This window comes from Dermochelys coriacea, chromosome 8 (genome assembly GCF_009764565.3).
Source record: "Dermochelys coriacea isolate rDerCor1 chromosome 8, rDerCor1.pri.v4, whole genome shotgun sequence".
In the NCBI taxonomy this organism is placed as follows: Eukaryota; Metazoa; Chordata; order Testudines; family Dermochelyidae; genus Dermochelys; species Dermochelys coriacea.
The window spans coordinates 29,762,591-29,784,364 of NC_050075.1; the positions used below are offsets into that span (position 1 = coordinate 29,762,591).

Sequence of the window (21,774 nt, forward strand, 5' to 3'; positions counted from 1 at the left end):
CTCATTTTGAAGTTGCTGCTCAGATGGCCTGACCCTGCAATTTGGGTTAGGATCTCCTCGTTGTGAAAATTAAGGTGGTTCAGATTGGGACCTGAACCACAGGAATATTCAGTTCTGAGCTTTTTATTTAGTATTATTTAGTATTTTAGTATTATTCTAAAATAGGCCTCAATCCTGAAAGTGCTTATACACATGCTTAAATGTGACATCAGTGTGAGTACTCACAGTGCCTAAAGCTAAGCACATGCTTAGGCTAGGTCTACACTAGGGACTTCTGTTGGACTATGTACCTGAGTTGATAAGAGGTGTGATTCCTGATCAACATAGCTGTGCTGGCAGAAGCCACTAGCGTAGACGCATTTATGACAGCAAAGCTGTGCTTTTTCTGGTATTGCCTGTTTAATTCATGGGCATGTGGTTTTACTGTACCAGTATAAGATTACTGTAAAGTGTTGCTAGTGTAGACATTGCCTAAAGTAAGTCTTTGCAGGACTGGGGCAATAAAGTCTGCAGGTACTTCACCCCTGAAATTTGCACCTTCCTGCATCTGTAGGAGCATCTGCATTGAGGAGAAATTCACCTTCGGAAGAGTGCCAGTATCACTTACCTTTCCCTTGGCAGGGCAGGGTAGCTTTTCTAATCAGGTTGGGACTCCATTAGGGTCTTGTGTTAACTCATTGTAAGATCCAGAAGCTGAGGCGGCTAGGGGGTAATCCAGAGGAGTAGTCAAGTGTGCACAGGTGGACAGATAGCCAGGAGGTCAATTTGTACCAGAGGAAGTCTGGGGCACTGCTCAGAGTTCTCACAGGGATCAGGAAGATCTAATCCAAGGGACTGGATCAGTGGGTTGGGGGGACAAGGTCAGGTGAGGCAGCAGGACAAGGCAGTCTATGCAGCAACCAGTAGACAATGGTCTGTAACTCAGACAGCTATTCTTCCCATTGGGGCCTTTGTATAATCCAGGAATGCAGTGAGAGTGAAGGCAGTCAATTGAAAAGTGACAAATTTTATAAGTACTTGTAGATAAATGCCAGAAGTCTAAATACTTAGATGGGTGTAGTTGAGTATCAGGTATTAAATGAGGATATTGATATAATAAGCATCAAAGAAACTTGGTGGAATGATGACAATATCACCTTGATCGATTGGTCCTTCAGTCCTCATAGATCGCACCAATCACAACATGTCTTCCATTCTTCTCTTATCCTGGCCTTCCTTTTCCATGTGTGGCCATGCCCTTTCATAAAATCTTTTCATCTTTGGAGGTCAGCCAAGGGGTCATTTCAGTTCCCGTGGGAACTGAACCAGTCGGCGACAGCTGTAGTCCATCAATTGTCAGTGAGACTATATGCCTGGCCCATCACATTTTACTGTACCTGCTTTCAACAACCATGTGCTGCACTGAACTCTGCTGTCTGATCACTTCATTTGGGACTTGGTCACGGATTGAAATCCCCAGAATTCTTTTCATCACCCTCTCCATAACAGACAGTTGTTGCTCCTCTATCTTTGTAAGCGCCCATGTTTTGCTGCTGTACAACATTGCTGGCAGTACTGTTGAGTTGAAGAGGTTAGAGCATATTGCCTTGTTGATTTTTCCTTGGAGGACATCTTTGATAGAATTGAATGTGTGCCAACCAACTTTCTTCATGAGAGTTTGCCTTCCTGATCGTGGCATATGTTAATTTCTTGGCCCAAATAGACATATTGTTCAATTTCTTTTTGTTCTCCCTTGACTATTATTTGTGCTTTTGGCAAGGCATCAGACTGAATACATTTCAGAGCGGTTCATTTTCAGTCCAACTTGGCTGCTTTTTGTGTCGAGTTCTTGCCGCATTTTCTGTAGTTTCATAGTGTTTTCAGCTTATTAATGAGGTGGATGAACTGGAAGGGTGGCATCAGTGCCAGAGACCAGTTAAACCACCTCAGATTTGTGGATGATATTGTGTTGATTGCCAGTAATATCAGGGTACATAATTTATAGAGGAAAGACAGTAGGTCATGCTGGTGGGAGAGTGGCACTATATGTGAAAGAAAGCGTAGAGTCAAATATAGTAAAAATCTTAACGAATCAAACTATACCATAGAATCTCTAGTCAAGCATGGAACTTCTATCCATAATCAGAGCATGGCAGTAGGAATATACTACCTGACAGTGATGGTGACTGAAAAGCTAGAGATGCTATAAAAATAGAAAACTCAATAATGGGGGGATTTCAGCTATCCCCATGTTGACTGGGTATATGTCACCTCAGGATAGGATGCAGAGATGAATTTCTAGATACCATTAATGATGACTGCTTGTAGCAGCTAGTTCTGGAACCCACAAGGGGAGAGAGAGTTCTTGGTTTAGTCCTAAGTGGAGCACAGGATTTGCTCCAAGAGGTGAATATAGCTGAACCACTCAGTAATAATGACCATAATATCATTAAATTTAACATCCTTGTAGTGGGGAAATACCAAAAGTCCACCATCGTAACATTTATCTTTAGAAAGGGGAACTTCACAAAAATGAGGAAGCTAGTTAAATGGAACAGTCACAAGAGTGAAATGCCTGCAAGCTGCATGGAAACTTTTTAAGAACACCATAAAAAACTCAAATTAAATGTATACTCCAAATTAAAAAAAACAAAAAAAGAACACACACCATAGTAAGAGTGCCACCCTGGCTAAACAATAGAGGCAAAAAGGCATTCTTTAAAAATTGGAAGTTAAATCCTACTGAGGAAAAAAGAAAGGAGCAGAAACTCTGGCAAGTCAAGTGTAAGAGTATAATTAAGCAGGCCAAAAAATAATTAAGAGCAACTAGCAAAAGACTCAAAAACTGACATGAAAAAAATTAAGTACGTCAGAATCAGGAAGTCTAGCAAACAATCAGTGAAACCCCTGGACTATTGAGATGCTGAAGGAGCACTCCAGGAAGACATAGCCATCGCAGAAAAGCTAAATTATTTGCATTGGTCTTCACTATAGAGGATATGAGGGAGATTCCCACACCCAAGCAATTTTTTTTAGGTGACAAATCTGAAGAACTGTCCCCAGATGAAGTGTCAATAGAGGAGACTTTGGAACAAATTGATAAACAGTAATAAGACAAGACTGGATTGGTGTTTACCCAAGAGTTCTGAAGGAACTCCAAGATGAAATTGCAGAACTACTAAGTGTGGTAGGCCTCTGTACCAGATGACCGGAGGATAGCTGATGTGGTGCCAATTTTTTTTTTTTAAAGGCTCCAGAGAGGTTGGCTAACAGTCAGCAGAGGACATGCACCAGATAATGAATTTGACTCTACATATTAGACCTGCAATCTTAAGTAGCTTTTGAAAATGTGTTTTGATGTTGTGAAGCTCTGTAGAGTTGCTGTTGAAGTATGAGCCAACGTGTGGGGCGGGGGAGGAGCAAGAATGAGCCCCAAACAAATATAGCAGGAATGAAACACAAAATGAATTGTATGTACTTAGAGGTGAACAAATTCCTCTTGGATTGGAGAGAGAGAGAGACCTAACCAGAGTTTTTTGGGCTATATCCAATGACAGTTAACTTGTTGTTGAAATAAACTTCATATTTATATTAGTCACTAACAATTTCTTTGGTACAATGAATGTGTGTTGAATGGTATTTTTGCTCTCTATTTTGTATTGGGGCTTGGCACTTTCTGGCAATGCAGCAAGGACTGATCTTATTCCAAGAGGAAGGGGTGTAATGATTCAGGCCATGTCTACACTGACCAGGGATTGACACTGCTGCAGCAATTGATGTAGCGGGGGTCGATTTAGCAGGTCTAGTGAAGACCCACTAAATTGTCTGCAAAGCACTCTCCTGTTGACTCTGGTACTCCAGCGGAACAAGAAGAGTAAGATAAGTCAACGGGAGAGCGTCTCCTGTCAATGCACTGTAGTGTAGACATTTATGTAGCATTATTCATGTAGCAGGAGTAGCATAACTTAGGTTGACTTACCCAAGTAGTGTAGACAAGGCCTCAGAGATGGGATGTGGGAGGCAGGAAATGTTGAACGGGAACCATATGCTATTCATTTCTGCCTAGCTTCTGCCTGTTAAGCATTGATACGTCACCTCTCCTTCAACATAACTGTATCAACTTTTTAAAACTCATGTTTGTTGTTCTTGTTGAGTATGTTTAGAACGTACTGCAAAATGTCAAAAGACCTGCAATGTAGAATATGACTTGATAGAACTTTCAGTCACTCTTGTTCATTCATCACTGGTCTGCTCGCATTCTTGTTAGTAAATTGTATAGCTATTAGGGTGTGCATGGGGGGGAATCTTCCCTATGTGGGTAACTTCAATGCTTCAAAATTACTTTCCATTCTACATCAGAAAAGTCACTATCAAAAACAATCCAAACAGGTTAGAATATAGACTTCTAAATGGCTTTTTCAATTAGAATGAACAATTAGACATGTTGAAACACTTGTCATTTTGAAATGTTGATTTTAAGGAAAACTTTGTTTTGAATACACCATTCAAAATTTCTTTGAAATCTACACTTTCTCTGCAGAGGTTTTTGACAAAAGCACACTTTACAAAAGGAAAATTTTGGGGATGAAAAATGCAATCAAGCTCTAGTAAACTGCTACTCTAACTTCACACTTGCTATCTTCAATGGCAACATTGTCATTTTAGACATAACCTAAAACTTCACAATCTAGGTCTAAGATTTAATCTTACCCAGATTTTGGAGGTATTTTGACCGAGACCCATATCTAGTTCTGGCAGCATACAAAGATTCAGGCCCTGCTTACATCAAGGCTAAGGTGTATGGATCTAGCAGGTTTGAAAAGACAAATTCATGGAAATAGATAAAAGCTAAGTGCCTGATTCTAATCTCTCAATTCTCCATGCTTCAGTGGCACTGCTCTAGATTTTACAACAGCATACTTTAAAAATGTCTGTTGCTTAGATTTCTCCCAAATGAAATCTGCCAAGTGTTTCATATCCAGATATCCTGCATTTTTAAAACAGTTCATACATTTTACATTAAGCATCTTGAAAGGCACTGTATTACAGGGCAGGGAGACTTGCAATCTGTATGAATGTTTGACTGATTGACAAACTCCAGGGATACTTGCTTTTGAATGACAAACACCATCTTTTGAAGTAGCCCACACTACTCGTAAGTGGGAGGGAGGGAATAGTGGAAGGTCAAGGTGACTTTTTTGGACTTGTTTTCAAAGACAGTATTTATGTAGTAAGAATGAATGGAAATAGCAAAGTAGTAAATTATTTGTGTGAACCTTTTTCAGTGAAATCTGAAACTGAACTTCATTTTTTTTCAGGGAACAAAATGTACTAAATTTCTGCAGCTTTCTGGGCCTCTTGAAACTCCAAGTGAAAGATTTTGCTGTCTTTAGATGAAAATAACGTTTAGGGTTGAATTTCATATTTTTGGCCTTCTTTGGCAAAATCTGTGGTAGTACAAAGGGGAGTACAGACTCCTTAAGATGAACTCTGGGCTACATTCACAAAGGGATTTAGGTGCCAATGTCAGTGTGTGGACTCACCCCTGCAGTGCCTCCTGCTGGTCTCTCAGGGAATTAGCTCTTCCAGCCTCCCAAGCTCCCTGTGCAGGCTAGCGTCCCACTTGCCATTGGCCCCCGTGTCCCTCCCAGAGCTCCTTTTTCCCCAGGGTGCTGCCCATGGCAGTACCCCCACAGTCTCAAGTTCTCCCCTACTCAGGGAACCCTTCACGCACTATCCCCACCTCACCTCAGTGTTTGGCTACTGCCAGTCACCACTGAGCCCCCATACACTGAGGCAGACTGAAGTGTATAAGCCAATCATCACAGGCAAGGGGGGTTTGGACCTACTGCTTCTGCCTACCTGTGGGCTGCCCTGTTGCAACCACAGTACCCTGTCTTAGGCTATCTGCCAGGCCTGCAGCCTGGGGCTTTTCCAGTCTGGAGCCTCCCAGCCCTGCTTCACCTCAGGTACCCTGGTACACTGCCCAGCAGCCAGACCTATCTCCCTCCACAGCTAGAGAAGACTCTACTTGTGGCCCACTGCCCTCTTATAAGGGACAGCTGAGCCCTGATTGGGGCATGGCCACAGCTGAGCCTGCTTCCCCAATCAGCCTGGGAGATACCTGCCCCCTAGCCACAGCCCTCTCCTGGGCTGGTTTAAGCCCTTCCAGGCAGGAGAGGCTGTAGCAGGGTGGTTACCTGAACTACCAGTTTAGGTGCCGCTTTTAATCTACAAAAGCTCTGCTTGGCTGCAGTCAACATTGTAAGTGCTTAAATTCATTCATCTACATTTCTGCTGTAAAACTTTTCTAGGCACCTAAGTTTCTTCCTCTGGGCATGCTGACTGCTGCCTCCCTCTAGGTGCCTGGATGCCTAAGCCCCAGTGCAATTCACAAAGCAGGGGAAGCTAGGTGCTTGTCCACCTATCTCACCTGCAGAGCCTGATCAGGTAGGAGTGCTCAGGGGCTGCCTAAGCCACACAAAATGGTAGGAGGAGGAAAAAGAAGGATAATCTCTCTCATAAGTTTTAGTCCAGTCCGTGGTTGGGGTGTGTACTCACATGGGATGTGTGAAACCCTCATTTTGCATCCCCCTTCTGCCTGATTAGAAGGATTTGAACACAGATCTGTCATTCTTCAGGAGAGTGCCCTAATCACTAGACTATGGGATCTTCTGATGCAGGGCTCTCTCAGTCCCCTAGTGAAGTTGTTTCACAGCGTGTAAATAGTCATTGGGCCAGAGAATGAGAGAGAGTGATTCCGTAGGCTGGTGGTTAGGGCTCTCATGTAGAAAACCCAGGATCCAGTTCCTCTGCTCCATCATTGTATCAATAATTAAAGACTTACTGAACAACTTCAACAGGAGAAACTGAGGGAGCCCCACATCAGACTATCCCATATCCAGTGGTTTGGGTACACATTTGAGGGATGGTTGATTCTGTTCAAATCCCTTCTCATCAGGCAGAGGAGCACTTGAACTGGGGTGTATGTCACATATTCCCAGGTGAGTACCTTAACTAGTGAGCTAAAAGTTATAAGGGAGATTTGCTGCCACTTCTTGCCAGCTGCCTGATTCCAGGAGAGGGTTCCTGGCTGTGAATCCCAAGCAGAAACATCAAACTTCCTGAGAGTTGAAGAGCTTAACACACACTTCACCCCTCCTAGTATCTCCCATTGGCTATCTTAAACGGCTCCCAGCTCTGCATGCTGCCTTTTGTGAAACCCATTCTTAGGCGCCTGTCTTTCCCAAGTTTCAGAGTAGCAGCCGTATTAGTCTGTATCCTCAAAAAGAAAAGGAGGACTTGTGGCACCTTAGAGACTAACAAATTTATTTGAGCATAAGCTTTCATGAGCTACAGCTCACTTCATCAGATGCATGCAGTGGAAAATACAGGGGGAGATTTTATATACACAGAGAACATGAAACAATGGGTTTTGTAGTGATAATCAAGGTGGGCCATTTCCAGCAGTTGACAAGAATGTGTGAGGAACAGTGGGGGATGGGGGGGAATAAACATGGGGAAATAGTTTTATTTTGTGGAAATGGCCCACCTTGATTATCAATACAAAAGGGTTTATTTCTCTCCTGCTGGTAATAGCTCACCTTACCTGATCACTCATTACAGTGTGTATGCCAACTCTGTCCACATATTTATTCAAGTGACACCATCATAGGACCTAATCACATTAGCCAGACTATCAGGGGCTCGTTCACCTGCACATCTACCAATGTGATATATGCCATCATGTGCCAGCAATGCCCCTCTGCCATGTACATTGGCCAAACCGGACAGTTTCTACGCAAAAGAATAGCTGCTACTCTGAAACATGGTAAAGCCCATTGTTTCATATTCTCTGTATATATAGAATCTCCCCACTGTATTTTCCACTGCATGCATCCGATGAAGTGAACTGTAGCTCACAAAAGCCTATGCTCAAATAAATTTGTTAGTCTCTGTGGTGCCACGAGTACTCCTTTTCTTTTTGTCTTTCCCAAGTTGCCTCGCAAATATTGGTGACTTTTTTTTTTCTAAGCACCTAAAAGTTAGCCGTTGTGGTGTTCAGTGTGGCATCTCCTGAGTGTTTCTGTGAATCTAGCCCTCAGTATCTGAGATGCTCTAACTCTGTCTGAATTCAAAATAAATCTTGATGTTTGAGACATGATAGTACTAACACTCCCACTAAATGACATAAAGTGGGCCAAATAACACACACGTCTGATTATCTTCCTCTCAAACTATGACATTTCATCTTGATTTTCCTTTGTGGCTGATCAGCCTCATTCCTGTGCTGGGTTTAGCTTGCCAGTCTTGTGGGAAGCTGCAATTATTTTCATTTCTCAGTTTTGTAACCTGATCATACCACAGCTGTGATCCTGTGTCATGTGCAGTCCGAGTCACTGCTTTCTATTGCAGTTGATATTCTTTATTTCACCTCACTCTTCTGCAGTCTGAGTTGCCTGACATCCTGTAATACATCAGGACCACCCATCATGTCTTTGTAGAATTGCCAAGCTTTTATGTTTGCACGTGACTTTTAGTACATAGGACTAGCAAAAGCAAACTCCCCCTTTATTTTAGACTTTCTCAGAGTCACAGGAAACTGACATCACCTTGTGAAAAAACATCTGCACTTCAGCTCTGGAGTCCATGCCTCGTTGCAGCTTGGCTAGAGGTAATTTTTGGTTGAACTACAGGAATAAACTTTCTCTTTCTTTAAATATGGATTGAAAATGACTCCCTTTAAATACGGCCCATACAGTCAGTAATAAAAAGAGACATGAGAAGAAAGCAAAGGAGGCTTTTTGAAACATGTTAATTATTATTTCTTCCTCCCCCCTCCCCAAGGATTTGCACTTTCAATAAATGAAGTTCATTTCAAGGCACATGAATCTGTACAAGACTGTCTGCACCATTTCAGCCCCACATGACGTTGAAGTGATACAATGGTCTCTGAATTAGGATGAATTCTGTGAGCACAGTTAAAACCTTTGTTCCCCTATTGATTACAAAATAAACAAGGAACATGTGAACTAGGAGTAGTGACTAGAGTAGGGTACCTGCAGCCAGGGTCCTGGGGTTTTGTTAATAGCTCTGGAGTTGATTTGCAATGTGGCAAGTGTTGTCTCAGTGTTCCTGTTTGCAAAATTAGTATAATTATTTCACAGACATTTTTGAGGTGTAATTAGCAGATATCCTGTTTGAGACCTTTCAGTGACAGTGTTTTATATAAAAGTGCATAGTATTATCTTGCCATAGTAGAAGGCTATAGCAAAGTTGAGAAGTCTGCTATAGCCATCCCCATTTTCCATGTTATTGAAATTAGTTCTTAGGAACACTAGAATTGCCAGACTGCATCAGATCCCTGTTCTATCTATTCCAGTTTATCTCCAACAGTGGCCTGTACCAAATCTTTAAAGGAAGGGCAAGAAACGATGCAACAGGCAGTTAGGGAATAACCTGCCAGCAGAGAAAGCTGCTGACCTCAAGTTATTACAGGTTGGTTTATGCCCTGAGACGTGGGGGTTTCTATCCCTTTCAAAGATCTGCACTCTAACTCTTCTTGGCTGCAGAAATGCTCCAGGGTGTTGGCAGTTGACCATAAGCTAAAGAAGCCCTAAAGCTCCTCAAATTTATACTGTGGGCTACATCTCAGTGTCTCCTGAAGATGCACATTGGCCATAATGCCTAGAGAAAAACCACTTAACTTATACTGACTAGCTTGAGGAGTTCTTGAATAGGTTGAATATATACTCAACCTAAATGAATGAGTAAAAATACCCGTTAACTTTATTACCAAGACTTGGCTAAATTTAATATTCTGCTTGTATGTTGCATGTCTTTCTCCCCAGTTTTTTCTTTAGATAGCATTAGTGTCTGGGCAGGGATTTGCCTTCTCTGCAGTCTGGGGAGAGCCTAGCAGGCTCTGGGTGTGGTTTATTTCTGGCAATTGAACTTGTATGATAAAGGGTTTTATTTGTCAGTGATTGGGTGGAGCACATCACCAACCCTACGGCAAGAGTTCCACTTCCCATTCTTCATCTGGAATCCCCTGTACCAGAGCAAACAGCTGAGACTTCCTGCTCTCTCTCTCTCTCTCTCATAATCAATGGGTGGCATTCTGTATTGGCCATTGTTGGTTCAGGGGTTGCTGGGAGATTATGAAGCTTCCTTGGCATGCATGTAAGCATTACCACGTCCTCTGCCACAATCTACCTAGCCTTTGCCATACTATAAATATGCATTACGATATTATTTCAAGGTTTTCTAATAATACGGCTCCAGGGGTCTCTGCCCATGTTCCAGTCGGCTGATTTCCTTGTCACTTTAGGATGAATGTTTAAAGACTCTGAAAAAAATCCTGAGACTATTGCTAGCAAGCAAATTCCGCTTAGTAAAACTACAGTTACAGCTGTGTCATCACCCTAAAAAGACAGGGACCCGTCTTTGATGACAAATATTTATTTGTAAAACAAAATCTCTGGGAAAGCTTAATTTTCAAAATCCCTCTTCAGCAGGAGAAATGGATATTAAATAAATCTAGGAATGTGATGACTTGTCTCTCTGATGTATTCTCTAGGCATTCTGTTCAGGATGGGAAATCAAACATCCACAGCGGGGAAGAAATAATGAGTGAGAGAGCTTCAGCTATGTATTTATTGCCATTTGAATCTAAGCCTTTTATCTGTCACATTTGGGGCTTGAGTCTGTGGTGTCCAGAGCAGGCTCCATTGACTTCAGGGTGCTCAGCATACCACTAAATCAGGTCCCAAGAGATGCAGGGGATTTTTTGAGGGGGTAGTCATTAATGAATGGAAGTTGTTCTGACTCAGCTGAGACCTCCCCAGTTTCCTCTGCTGTGATATTGTAAATGACTCCAGATTCATGTTTTTTCACAGTAGAAAACACATTACGTCATTTCCTTGTCTTAAAAACATTAACAGAAACAAAAATCCCCTCTCAATTCTTCCCCGCCTACAATAAATCTGTCTGGGGAGAAATGTAAAAGTGAATGTAGGTATCTTCATGACTCTAACTGCAGTATGGCCCTGCCTCTGAGGTCTATATAACTGTGACATGCTTTGGGAATGCACATGACTGAGTTTTCCCACTGTTTCCTCTTTTCATCTGAAAACACCCATCTGTCCCCCCACTGCAGTGGAAGGAAAGAATTCCATCCAAAGATGTGAATCGTGGGCTGATGTCACTAGCTTTGTAGCTCAACATTTACACCCTCCATATTCTCCAGTTAGTGTTTTCTTCTGAAACAGAACCTGAAGGGAGCACAGGGTAACTGATTTGGAACAAGAAAAGGAGTACTTGTGGCATCTTAGAGTTCTGATGCTGGGAGGAGATAGGGATTTCGGCTGGGCTAGCTTCATCTCGGACCAGCGGCTGTAGTCCTTGCTCTCATACTCCTTTTCTTTTTGCGAATACAGACTAATACGTCTGCTGCTCTGAAACCTGATTTGGAACATACTCCTTTGGAAGAGTAACGTTACCTGGGTTAATCCCAAACCTGTTGTTGCAGAATTAGTTGTAACACTAATACATAGCTGAGTTTATATTCTGGGTAGTGTATAGTCTACATAGATAACAGCCACTTGGTCATGTGACCTTATAGAAGAAACAGAGTTTTTTTTATAGTTAATTGAAAGCTCGCAGGACACTGAGAACCTGGGAGAGCTATACATTTAATTTTAACTGCAGACCAACTGTTCACATGTGCACTGCTAGGCAGTTTTGTTATTTAGGGGATAAATTCATTCAAACTGGTATTTAGAGTCCATCTGTATAACGTTTGCATCCTCTCAGATTAACTCTGAACAACTCCACAAAATTGAAAGTGAAATTCAACCAAAACCACTGAAATTTAATAGGCCCAAAAGTTTGACTATTGTATAGTCCAGTGGTTCCCAATCTAGGGGCACCACTTGTTCAGGGAAAGCCCCTGGTGAGCCGGGCTGGTTTGTTTACCTGCCGCATCCGCAGATTCGGCCAATTACAACTCCCAGTGGCCGTGGTTCGCCGCTTATGGCCAATGGGAGCCGCAGGAAGTGGTGCGGGCCGAGGGACATGCTGGCTGCTGCTTCCCACAGGCCCCATTGGCCTGGAGCGGCGAACTGCGGCAACTGGGAGCTGCGATCGGCCGAACCTGTAGCCGCGGCAGGTAAACAAACCGGCCCGGCTCGCCGGGGCTTTCCCTGGATAAACAGCGCCCCTAGTTTGGGAACCATTGGTCTAGTCTGTTTCCTTCCTTTGATGTAAATAAACCTCTCTAAAACTTCAGTCTCATAATTCTTCACTTCTGATGTAAATAACTTTCAACAATAAGTGGTGAGGATACCAAATTTATGTGGCACATAGTTAACTTTGGGACTGTAATGGGTGATGTTCCTTGAAATGATGGTTGTTCGAGAGGATGTATGTTTTGGAGGATTAATCATAAGGTTACTAAACTGTTCCCATTAACCATTCATGGTATGTAATTAGTAGAGGTGGTCAGTATTTTTTATTCAAAACACTTTTTAGTGGAAAATGGCTTTCATCAAAAGGGACATTTCTGTGGGAAATGTCTTTGTCAAAAACAATTTTTTGTTTTGTTTTTCCCAATCAGCTGAAATCTTTTGGCTTTCAGTTGCTGAAAATGGAAAAATCTTTGGTTTGGGGGTTGTCAATTGCTCACAATCTCTAGTGATTAGTCACATTGCATATTGGTCATAATAATCAGGGAGCAGAAACTGAATGAGTTTTATTAGACCTGGTGGACCAAAAATTACCATATTATTAAGTAGTTTTATTAAAGTGTGACAAGCTTGTTTTAATTCTAAAACATGACTGTACAGCTGCACCAGGGTGATGCTACCATGAGGCCTTGCTACACAACAATTTGATATGGCAGAAGTGGCTCGTCAGAGCAAGCAAAATACAACGTCAGTATTTTCAACCCCAAGTGGTAAAAATATGATGAGCTGAGCCCTACAGAATACGGACTCATTATTTACCTTGTGGTGTTGGAGCTTTTAAGATTCTGTGAAGATGAGAGGAAATAACATTCACTTCACTTAGCTATTTAGCAGATATTTTATAGCAGTTTTTCATTTAATGGTGTGAATTGAAACAAAACCAAACAAATGTCATCATAATTGACAGTGAACTAGAATGATGCCAAAAAGAAAATGCTCCGATGAAGTTATTTTACCCACTGGGTTTAACTTGCAAGTCAGTAGTATTAATGTCAATAACTGGAGACTTCAGTGAGTAGGTAGTGTGGGAATGAAACTACAATTTTACTCCCCTTGCAAAAGAAGTATTTTGTAAGACTGCAGTAGACTTCCTACATCAACTTGATTTCTAAGTAGCTGCAGTATACAGACATGTAGTCTGCAAGATTAAAGTTCTTTTCTGTAGGTACAACTGAACACTGGTTCTTAATTCCATCGCTACATAATAATGAGACACTACTTTAGATGTTCACATTTTATTGCAGATTACCACAGGTCTGGAATTTTTTGGTGTAATCTTCCTGCAACAGTTTCTGTGGGACAATATTTTGTTTACATAGTAGCCTAAGCAGACTGATTATATATCCTGCAAAGAGAAGCTATTGCAGCATCTCTTGCAATGTAACTATTAAAGATAAGACCATTGCCAAAACCACATTTTAAAAATTAAATTGCTCTCAAGGGCTTTATGATAAAAAAACTTGATGCATTTATAGTTGCGTATCTGGTCCTGAACTTATTAATAGGTTCCATATGGAAGAATTTATATAGAGGAAGACTAAATCAGTGATGCCTTTTTTTCTGGAATAGCATCAGCTCAGATTTACAATTTAATAGTTTAAACCTGTTAGTGCACCTAGGAAAAACAATTTTGGTGGGACAATGAGCTTAGCCCTAAGAAGGGCTACCTGCACCTCAAAGGTTTGTTCAACTTTCAGAGACTCAGATTCTCTCTTAAACTTTGAACTACCAAGACACTTGTATTGGCTAGATGGTGCCTGGCCCACACAGGGGTCAAAATTCATGCCTATATATAATCTGTAGGGCAGCATGTGAATGTACATATCAGACTTCAGCATGGGAACTGCTGATGAGCCCTCCTTTGGGAGGACAGAGGAAATGTACCACGGTGGCGTACATAGATGAGACCAGATTTCAAAGTTAGGCATGCTCTGTTGCTCACATTTGTGACACAGAGGCCTAATTGATGACAGATGGCAAAAGGCTCACTACTGTGGCAGCAGCTCCTATTAGGCCTGACAAACTCACTACATGCAACACACTGCTTGTATAATACTTATCCAAAAAGTGTCTTGTAAGGTGTCAAATGAAAGCCGATGACACACTGGTCATTAACATTATTGTGAAATGTATGTACTGACTTTATGTAAGGAATTGTATGTGTGTTTACTGAAATTAAGTTTTAAATTCTGTAACAAAGCAAAGTGGATAAATAGGTCTTCCGCCAGACCACGGCATGCCTAGTCACCTCTCTTTGGCTCTGATATAACTTAAGCTTTGTAAAGTCAATACAATGAAACCCCATGTGGATGTAAAATCAACAGGAAAAACTGGTTGACAGGGAGCTGCGAAACCAACATGGGGGAACACACTGGAGAACAAGAAAAGGGGGAGAAGAGTCTTAGCTGGGGGATGCATTTCAAAGGTTTACAGGAAGGAAGGAAAAAAGGACTCCTTTCTTATCCTTCACTAAGGAAACAGAAAGGACAGAGCTTTTTGCATTCATGAAAGTTGGATCCTAGACATGTGGGCTATTGATGCTGGGAGGTTGCTTTAGGTGAGAAATTGCTTTAGACCGGGATTTTTGCTTGTTAGAGTTAAGATTAGACTCTAGCAAGTGTGTTAGTCCTTTTGTTTTATATGTCACAGTTTTCCTGGCACGTGCTCTCTCGCTCTCAAATCTTAATCTTTGTAAATAAACTTATTTGTTTTCACCAGACGTAGACTCTAGTGCTGTGGCATTATAAAGGACCTGATCCTGAGCTGTGCCAGTCAAGCTGTGTACACTCTGGTTCTTCATATACAGCTTACCTGGTTATTTCTAGTGTCAGGAACTGGATGCTACCAAAGGAGTTGCTGGCAGAAGAGTTCAGGGATTGGTGTATGTCTGTAACTAGCCTGCACAAGGGAGAGGTCTATGGTCAGAGGCTGCTGGGTTTGTGGAGCTGAGCTACAGCAGGCATCAGGCAAGAATGCTTCACCCTAAGTGCAGGGGGTGGTGAAATCCCTCACAGCTCTGGGGAGCATCGCAACGTCTTTCTTGTGCTTACCAATACGGGTAAAGCATGCACGATGTATACATGCATATACCTAACTGGCAGAAGCACACTAGCTAGCAGCACAAATAAACTAGGCCCATACACACAATGGCACATACATGACTTGAGAAATATGGGTTATAATGAATATTTTACATGACATTCTGCCCCCATGGTATTGTCTCTGTGGCCTTCGAGCAGCATGTGATTGTGATAGGGTAGTTCTATCACCTAATATATTCTCATAAATCCAGGGAGCTCCTTCATGCTCTTGTTTCTGGTGTTAATGTGTAGGCTTGGAACATGAGAAAATCTAGGCTTGAAATCCTCACTAATGAAAGGCAACTTTTGGTGCAGAGGCTCACTAAAACTTATGGATAATTCTCAGTATTTATGGATACTGCTCCAAACCTCTTGTATGTACAAAAGTGTGCTGAAAATCTAATGGACAGTCTCCTCTGAGTTTTCTTTACTTCCTAGTACCAACTGGAAAGGCACCACTGTGAGATGAGTTTCTCTCACTGTATTTTAACATGCTTGCTTTTGAACCCAACCAGCCACCAGATACATACAGGTGCACAGAAGTGAAAAACATGGGGAAGCTATCAAAACTTTTCACAGCCTCAAGGGTTAGTTCTAGTTTGGGGTGAAGGGCTGAACAAAGGGGTATCTTTTTTTTATCCAAACCATTTTGTCCCACTAATCTTCTCATGTCAGCAATGAAGAGACTCTGTTGCTATCCAGATGTAAGCTCTGTGGCCTGAAGCCCTGAAGAGTAGAGTGCTTGCTATTGACATCTCTTGGTGAAATGGGAGAAGAGTGGCCCAGAACTTTGGCACAAAGGCTCCATTGGGGAAGGGGGCTCTCTGCAAGCATGTGTTGGTAAGCAAGGGGAAATGACTAAATAAACCTGGCCTCATTTTCATTTCAGTTATGTGACATTTGTTTTGGGCAGTTTGGTCAAAATGCAGTTATGTTTTGAGTTTGGGGGAATAAAACTTTTTTTTTTTTGTTGACAAACAAAAGGACAAGAGAATTGCCCAAAATATGACTGGGATGAGAGATCACCTTGTCCAAAGCCTCAGTTTTTCACTGCTAGAATCTGGAGCTGGGCTATCACCAGAAGATGGAAAAGACTCTGGTGAGCATCCTCTGTCACTGATCCTTCTCTGAAGACTGTGCAGTGAGGTGGTGGATGGACCTGAGACAGCTTTTGGTGAAGTTGCATAGGGCAAGAGTAGAGTTAAGTAACTTCAGCAAGGGTCCTCTTACCCATTGCCAATAAGGTGGTAACCAATACTGCTGTGGTAGAATCCCCCCGAGCAAGCCAAGCAGCCCTTCCTTTAGAATGCAGGATCTCTGTGAGAACTTAACGGACAGTTGTTATAGGGATGAATTTCACGTTTTACACCAGGCTGATTTGGTCTAGGTTTACTTTGTAAACTTATCAGTAAAATGGGGATCCTACCTACTTCACACAAGCATTGTGAGGATTCATTAAGTAAACTGAGTAGTTTCTGTTTCACTGTCCAAACTACTGTTACTCCTACTCTTAGACTTAAATAGCACTGCTGTGATTGATTTCTTTCCTGTTTGTTTTTGATATGTAGAAGAATCATAACAAAAACCAAAGAACAAATTGTATAGCATTTAAACAAAAATTAGTACTGCTAGGCCTCTCCAGACTAGCCCTGTTCCACTTCTTAATCACCACGGCAATGTCTAATGAAGATTTCATAGGCTGTTTTTGGTTTTTCCAGAAATCTAACTTCCAAGCTTCCCCAGAGCCTTGGTTTGAATCAAGCTTCATGCACTTAGCAGAGGGAACAATTCAGATTTATAAGTGACCTAGTCTCAGTCAAACCCTTCTTTTTTTCTTCTTACTACATACCACCAATGTGATAAGAAAAATGTAGATATGACATTTGTGTAGAAACATTCATGGAGTGGAAATGAAACTACTAGTGATGTGTCCCTAGATGAAAAAAAAAGATCCAATTTGCAGAAAATTGTACCTTTGCATCTTATCAGATATTTATGAATAATTTAGAGGATAAACTGTTCATATGTAACTTAGAAATTTGCCACTAAAGTTGCTAATGTTACAATCTTTACCTTTACAAATCCCATATCATCTTGCAGTTTCCTGGCCTGTTGACTGCACTAATAGCTTTACTTGTTATGAACCTCGTACAGAAAAATAACCTGTAGTCGTTAAATACTACCATGTAAATCCCTACCAGTGACTAACAATGCCTCAAATCAAGAAAATGGAAAGAATTGTAAAAATCTAATATTTCCCCATTTTGCTGTTTACCTTTTTTGCACTTGACCCAGCTTGGACAATGGAAATATATTAGTCAGTCTCACATTTGCTTAGTTCCACTTTCTGGTTCTAAGGGCATGTCTACACTGCAGCTGGAAGGTATAATTTCCAGATTATGTAGACATCCCTGTGCTAACTTTGATCAAGCAAGTATGCTAAAAATAAAGTGCAGCTGTAGTGGTGGCTTGGGTCACGGGAGGAGCTATCTGTCAAACAATGCACCTAAGGTCTCGGATTGGATTTTACTAAGAATGGAGTCCTTGTGGCACCTTAAAGATTAACAAATTTATTTGGGCATAAGCTTTTGTGGGCAAAAACCCACTTCATTGGATGCATGGAGTGAAAAATACAGTAAACATATATGCATCCAATGAAGTGGGTTTTAGCCCACAAAAGCTCATGCCCAAATAAATGTGTTAGTCTCTAAGGTGCCACAAGGACTCCTTGTTGTTTTTTGCTGATACAGACTAACACAGCTACCACTCTGAAACTTACTAAGGATGGCTATCCCATCCTGACGCTTGTGCTATGGTAGCTACACTTCTGTTTTTAGTGAACTAGTGAGGGTATGTCTGCCCAAGCTGAAATTACACCTTTCAGCTCCAGTAGACATACCCTAAGCATTTCCAGCACAATGCTACAATGTTTGGCAGTAAATACTGAATGTTTCAAGCCATGTTGTCCTTAAATCATGGAAGAAATGTATTAAGTTTAATAAGACTTCAGATTTGGTCCCAAGATACCTGACAGTGTTCCTTTAAGTCAGCCCTTTACAATCTTGTTGCGGCTATTACTCCTGATCTGTTTCTCTTCATGATAAATATTCCTTGTCTGGTGCTAATACCATTCCTTTATAGAAGGATGTCAATGCAGTATTTATTTGAAGACAGTGTTTCAAGTTAACACCTACAGGCAGCAACTGACCCAAATTCTACCATCTAGTGCTTCAGTTTAAATACCGAGTGAGTTCACTGATATGGTCCCAAGAGAAATGAAATAATAAACTGAGCTCTCAATAAAAACACCAGATTCAGTGCTCTGACATTTTGGTTTTACACCTATTCATGAGTGTTCAGACAACTGCCAAATATTCACAAAGGCATGCAAATTCCCAAAGTGCCATAGATTTAAGCACAATTTTATCCAAAAATTCATAATGGAAAAGTGTCTGCCATTCTTCTGATCTAAAAAATTCAGTCATTCAACAGAGTAACAATACCATATGATTTAGGAAATCAGCTACCCAGCATGAATAATATGTTTCTACAAAAGCCATCTCTTAAACTGAAAATGATTCATACAAACTGCCAAACAGTAACAGATTTTATTCAAAGATGAGGATTGATTTGTGTGACCTGCTACCCAAAAAGGCTAAATTATTAAATACTGGACCATATCTTCAGCTAGCATAGCTCCATTGACTTTAATACTGTTGTCTTCAATAGAGCTACAGCAGCTGAGTATATGGCCTGATCCACTATACATTATAAATATCTGGACTCTCTAGTCATTACATGCACAGTTGGTAATATGGATGGTAATAACTTTGGTAATATGGATGAAAGTTATTCCTGAAAGACAGTTTATTTAAGATTGTTAATGTTATCTTCAGTTATGTTTCCAGTATATGGGTCCATAAAAGCCAAACCCAGTGAAAAAGCTATGCAAAGATAAAACTTGCTAAAGCAGTGATTTGATAGTGATCAGCTGATTACAGAAAGAAGTTACAGCTGCAATAAAACAAACAGCACAAAACAATCATACTCTGGCAAGATTTTAGCAGTTCACTGACCTATCGGCTGCTCTTTGTGCTTTTTCCTTCAGAGTTGGGGAATGAAGCAATCTTATTCCTTGCAAAAATCTCTTTGATTCTATGTGGTTGTCACCCGAGTATGTGTACTAGTAAAAGTACTTGAGAAGTTGGACTGAGCTAGTATTGGATCACCTAGCATATGCTCTTACTAGACGAGGACAGTCTCCTGTAATATATGGCTAGGCGCTTGCTCCTGTGCCCATTGAAGCAAATGGATGTCTATCTAAAGCCTAGTAGAGTTAATGGAAAAAGTTAAATCAGTTGTTCATTCTCCCTTGAAATTACTCACATGACCTTCCAATACTACTTCCGAGAGTCTATTCAATACTGCAGTAGATCTGTTAAAATATTTTCCCATTAGTGATCCTCAATTATCTTTTTTTCGTCTAATTGCAGTCAGAGGCAAATTAACAAAATAGGTTCTGCAAATAGTTGGTCTGATTTTTAAATTAATTCACTCTGATTATTTTTGCCCATTTTGTGTTCATCAGTTAAGCTAGTGAACAACTTCAGGGGCAAAAACATTCACTGGGGGAGTGGGAAGCAACTAGAGCATGCCAAAGCTCATCCTTTACAGAATGGTAAAAATACAGGGCAGCCCTCTCTACTGATGCTTTTAGAGGCACCAGCTTGCCTACTTCCCCCTCCCTTGCAATGTTCAGGTATGGATGGCAGGCCTGCTCTCTCCTCTGTGTCTCCTGGGACATTGCCTCCTTCTACCTGACAGTTCCACAGGAGCCTCTCTATTTCTCTCACACTGGGGATGTGGGGTGTAAAAAAGAGTGATTCAGATATGTACATATATTAATTAGGACTCAGGAGTCAAGTTTTGCACACATTTATCCCCTTAAATGCCTACCTTAACTCTTTCATTACAATAATTAAATTGTTAAAATCTTTTGGCTGATACTGGTTGGAGACTGGATTTTTAGATCTTTCTGCCTGGCTTGATTTCCCCCCAATATGTTCTGGTGATTCTGTTCAGGTGTCTATTTCTTGCATTGGTAGCCTAATGAAAGATGATGCAAGAAGGCTGACACCAGATTGGAACAAACAAATCAGTCAGCACATTTACTGTCAGCTGCATTGATATGCCACTTGCCTGTGCAGACAGCTGACTAACTTAAGCCCACTTGATCTTAAAACTCAGCAAAGAAGAAAACATCAGATTGAGTGGTTTGTTAACATCCCAGAATAATGAAAGCTCACACCAAATAGCCTGCATCAGACACTATTCCTGCACACTGTATTACTCCTCCAGACCCTACATTTGGGGTGTGCTCAGCTTCTGGCTTGAGGCCCAGCTCTCACTTAAAATTTTAAAACTTTGTTGGGCTGCTCAGCAACAAAAACATAGTATCACTGAAGACATAAACACTCTGTTTAAATGTATATATTTCCTTCTGGGATGTTGCTTGGCTTTACTTCCCTAAAAAGGAATGGAAAGTTGGAAGGCTGAACAGACTTGTCTGTTAACTAACAAGAAATTTGTTAACACAGAAATTTAATTAGGTTTTCCCCTGATCCTTACTTAATATACATAGGGCAGCTGTACTGAATTGCCTTTCCTGTAAGGGGTTAATCAGTTCAATTAACCTATTTGGCACCTGATCAGAAGGACCAATGGAGAAAGAAGATACTTTCAAATCTGGTGGGGAGGAGGTTTTGTTTGTGCTTTCTTTGTTTGTTCCCTCACTTGAAGAAAGGGACCAAGCAGGAAAAAAATCTCCTGAAATGAGCATCTAAGATTACAAAAATTGTAAGTAAAGCAAGGAAATGCATTAAATTATCTTTTGTTTTAGTTTGTGAATTTTCCCTATGCTAAAAGATAATTTCATTCCTGTTTTGTAACTGGGAAGCAGTGTCTTGATTTTGCAGGTGTGATTTTTTTTTTTAAATTTTCTTCTTTTAAGAATCTGATTTTCAGTGTCCTAAAAATCAAGGGGGTTGGTTTGTGCTCACATTGTAACCAATTGCTTAGTATATAATTCTTAAGCCTCCCCAGGAAAGGGGGTGAAGAGGCTTGGGGGAATATTTTGGGAAAATAGGCACTCTAAGTGGTCCGTTTCCTGAACTTTTGTTTAAATCACTTGGTGGTGGAAGCAATACCATCCAAGGACAAGGAAAGGGTTTGTGCCTTGGGGAAGCTTTTAATCTAAGCTGCTAGAAATAAAGTTTAGGGGGTCTTTCATGCCGGTCCCCACAGCTCTATCCCAGAGTGGGAAGGGAACCCTGACAAAGCTGCACTAGGACCACAGTCAATAAAAATCCTTAAAGAGGAAAGGGACTTTATGCCTAAGTAACAGAACTGCCTCTGTACAGAGTTTGGAAAATGGGTGGTCTCTCTGCTCCCTCTGCTGGCTCAGTGTGAGA

The 21,774-nt window shown here is 41.1% G+C and overlaps 1 long non-coding RNA gene across 2 annotated transcripts in view; it reads left to right on the plus strand.

Moving 5' to 3' along the window:
- LOC122455550 overlaps positions 1 to 21,774 on the plus strand; it is a 44,962-nt gene that overhangs the window by 14,524 nt on the left and 8,664 nt on the right. The window contains exon 1 of one of the 2 annotated variants that reach the window (XR_006273801.1): positions 20,834 to 21,160. The exons of the other annotated variant lie outside the window; for it this stretch is intronic. This is a non-coding gene — a long non-coding RNA (uncharacterized LOC122455550). Of the gene's footprint in view, positions 1 to 20,833; positions 21,161 to 21,774 lie in introns of those variants that run through there. 2 annotated transcript variants of the gene reach the window in all.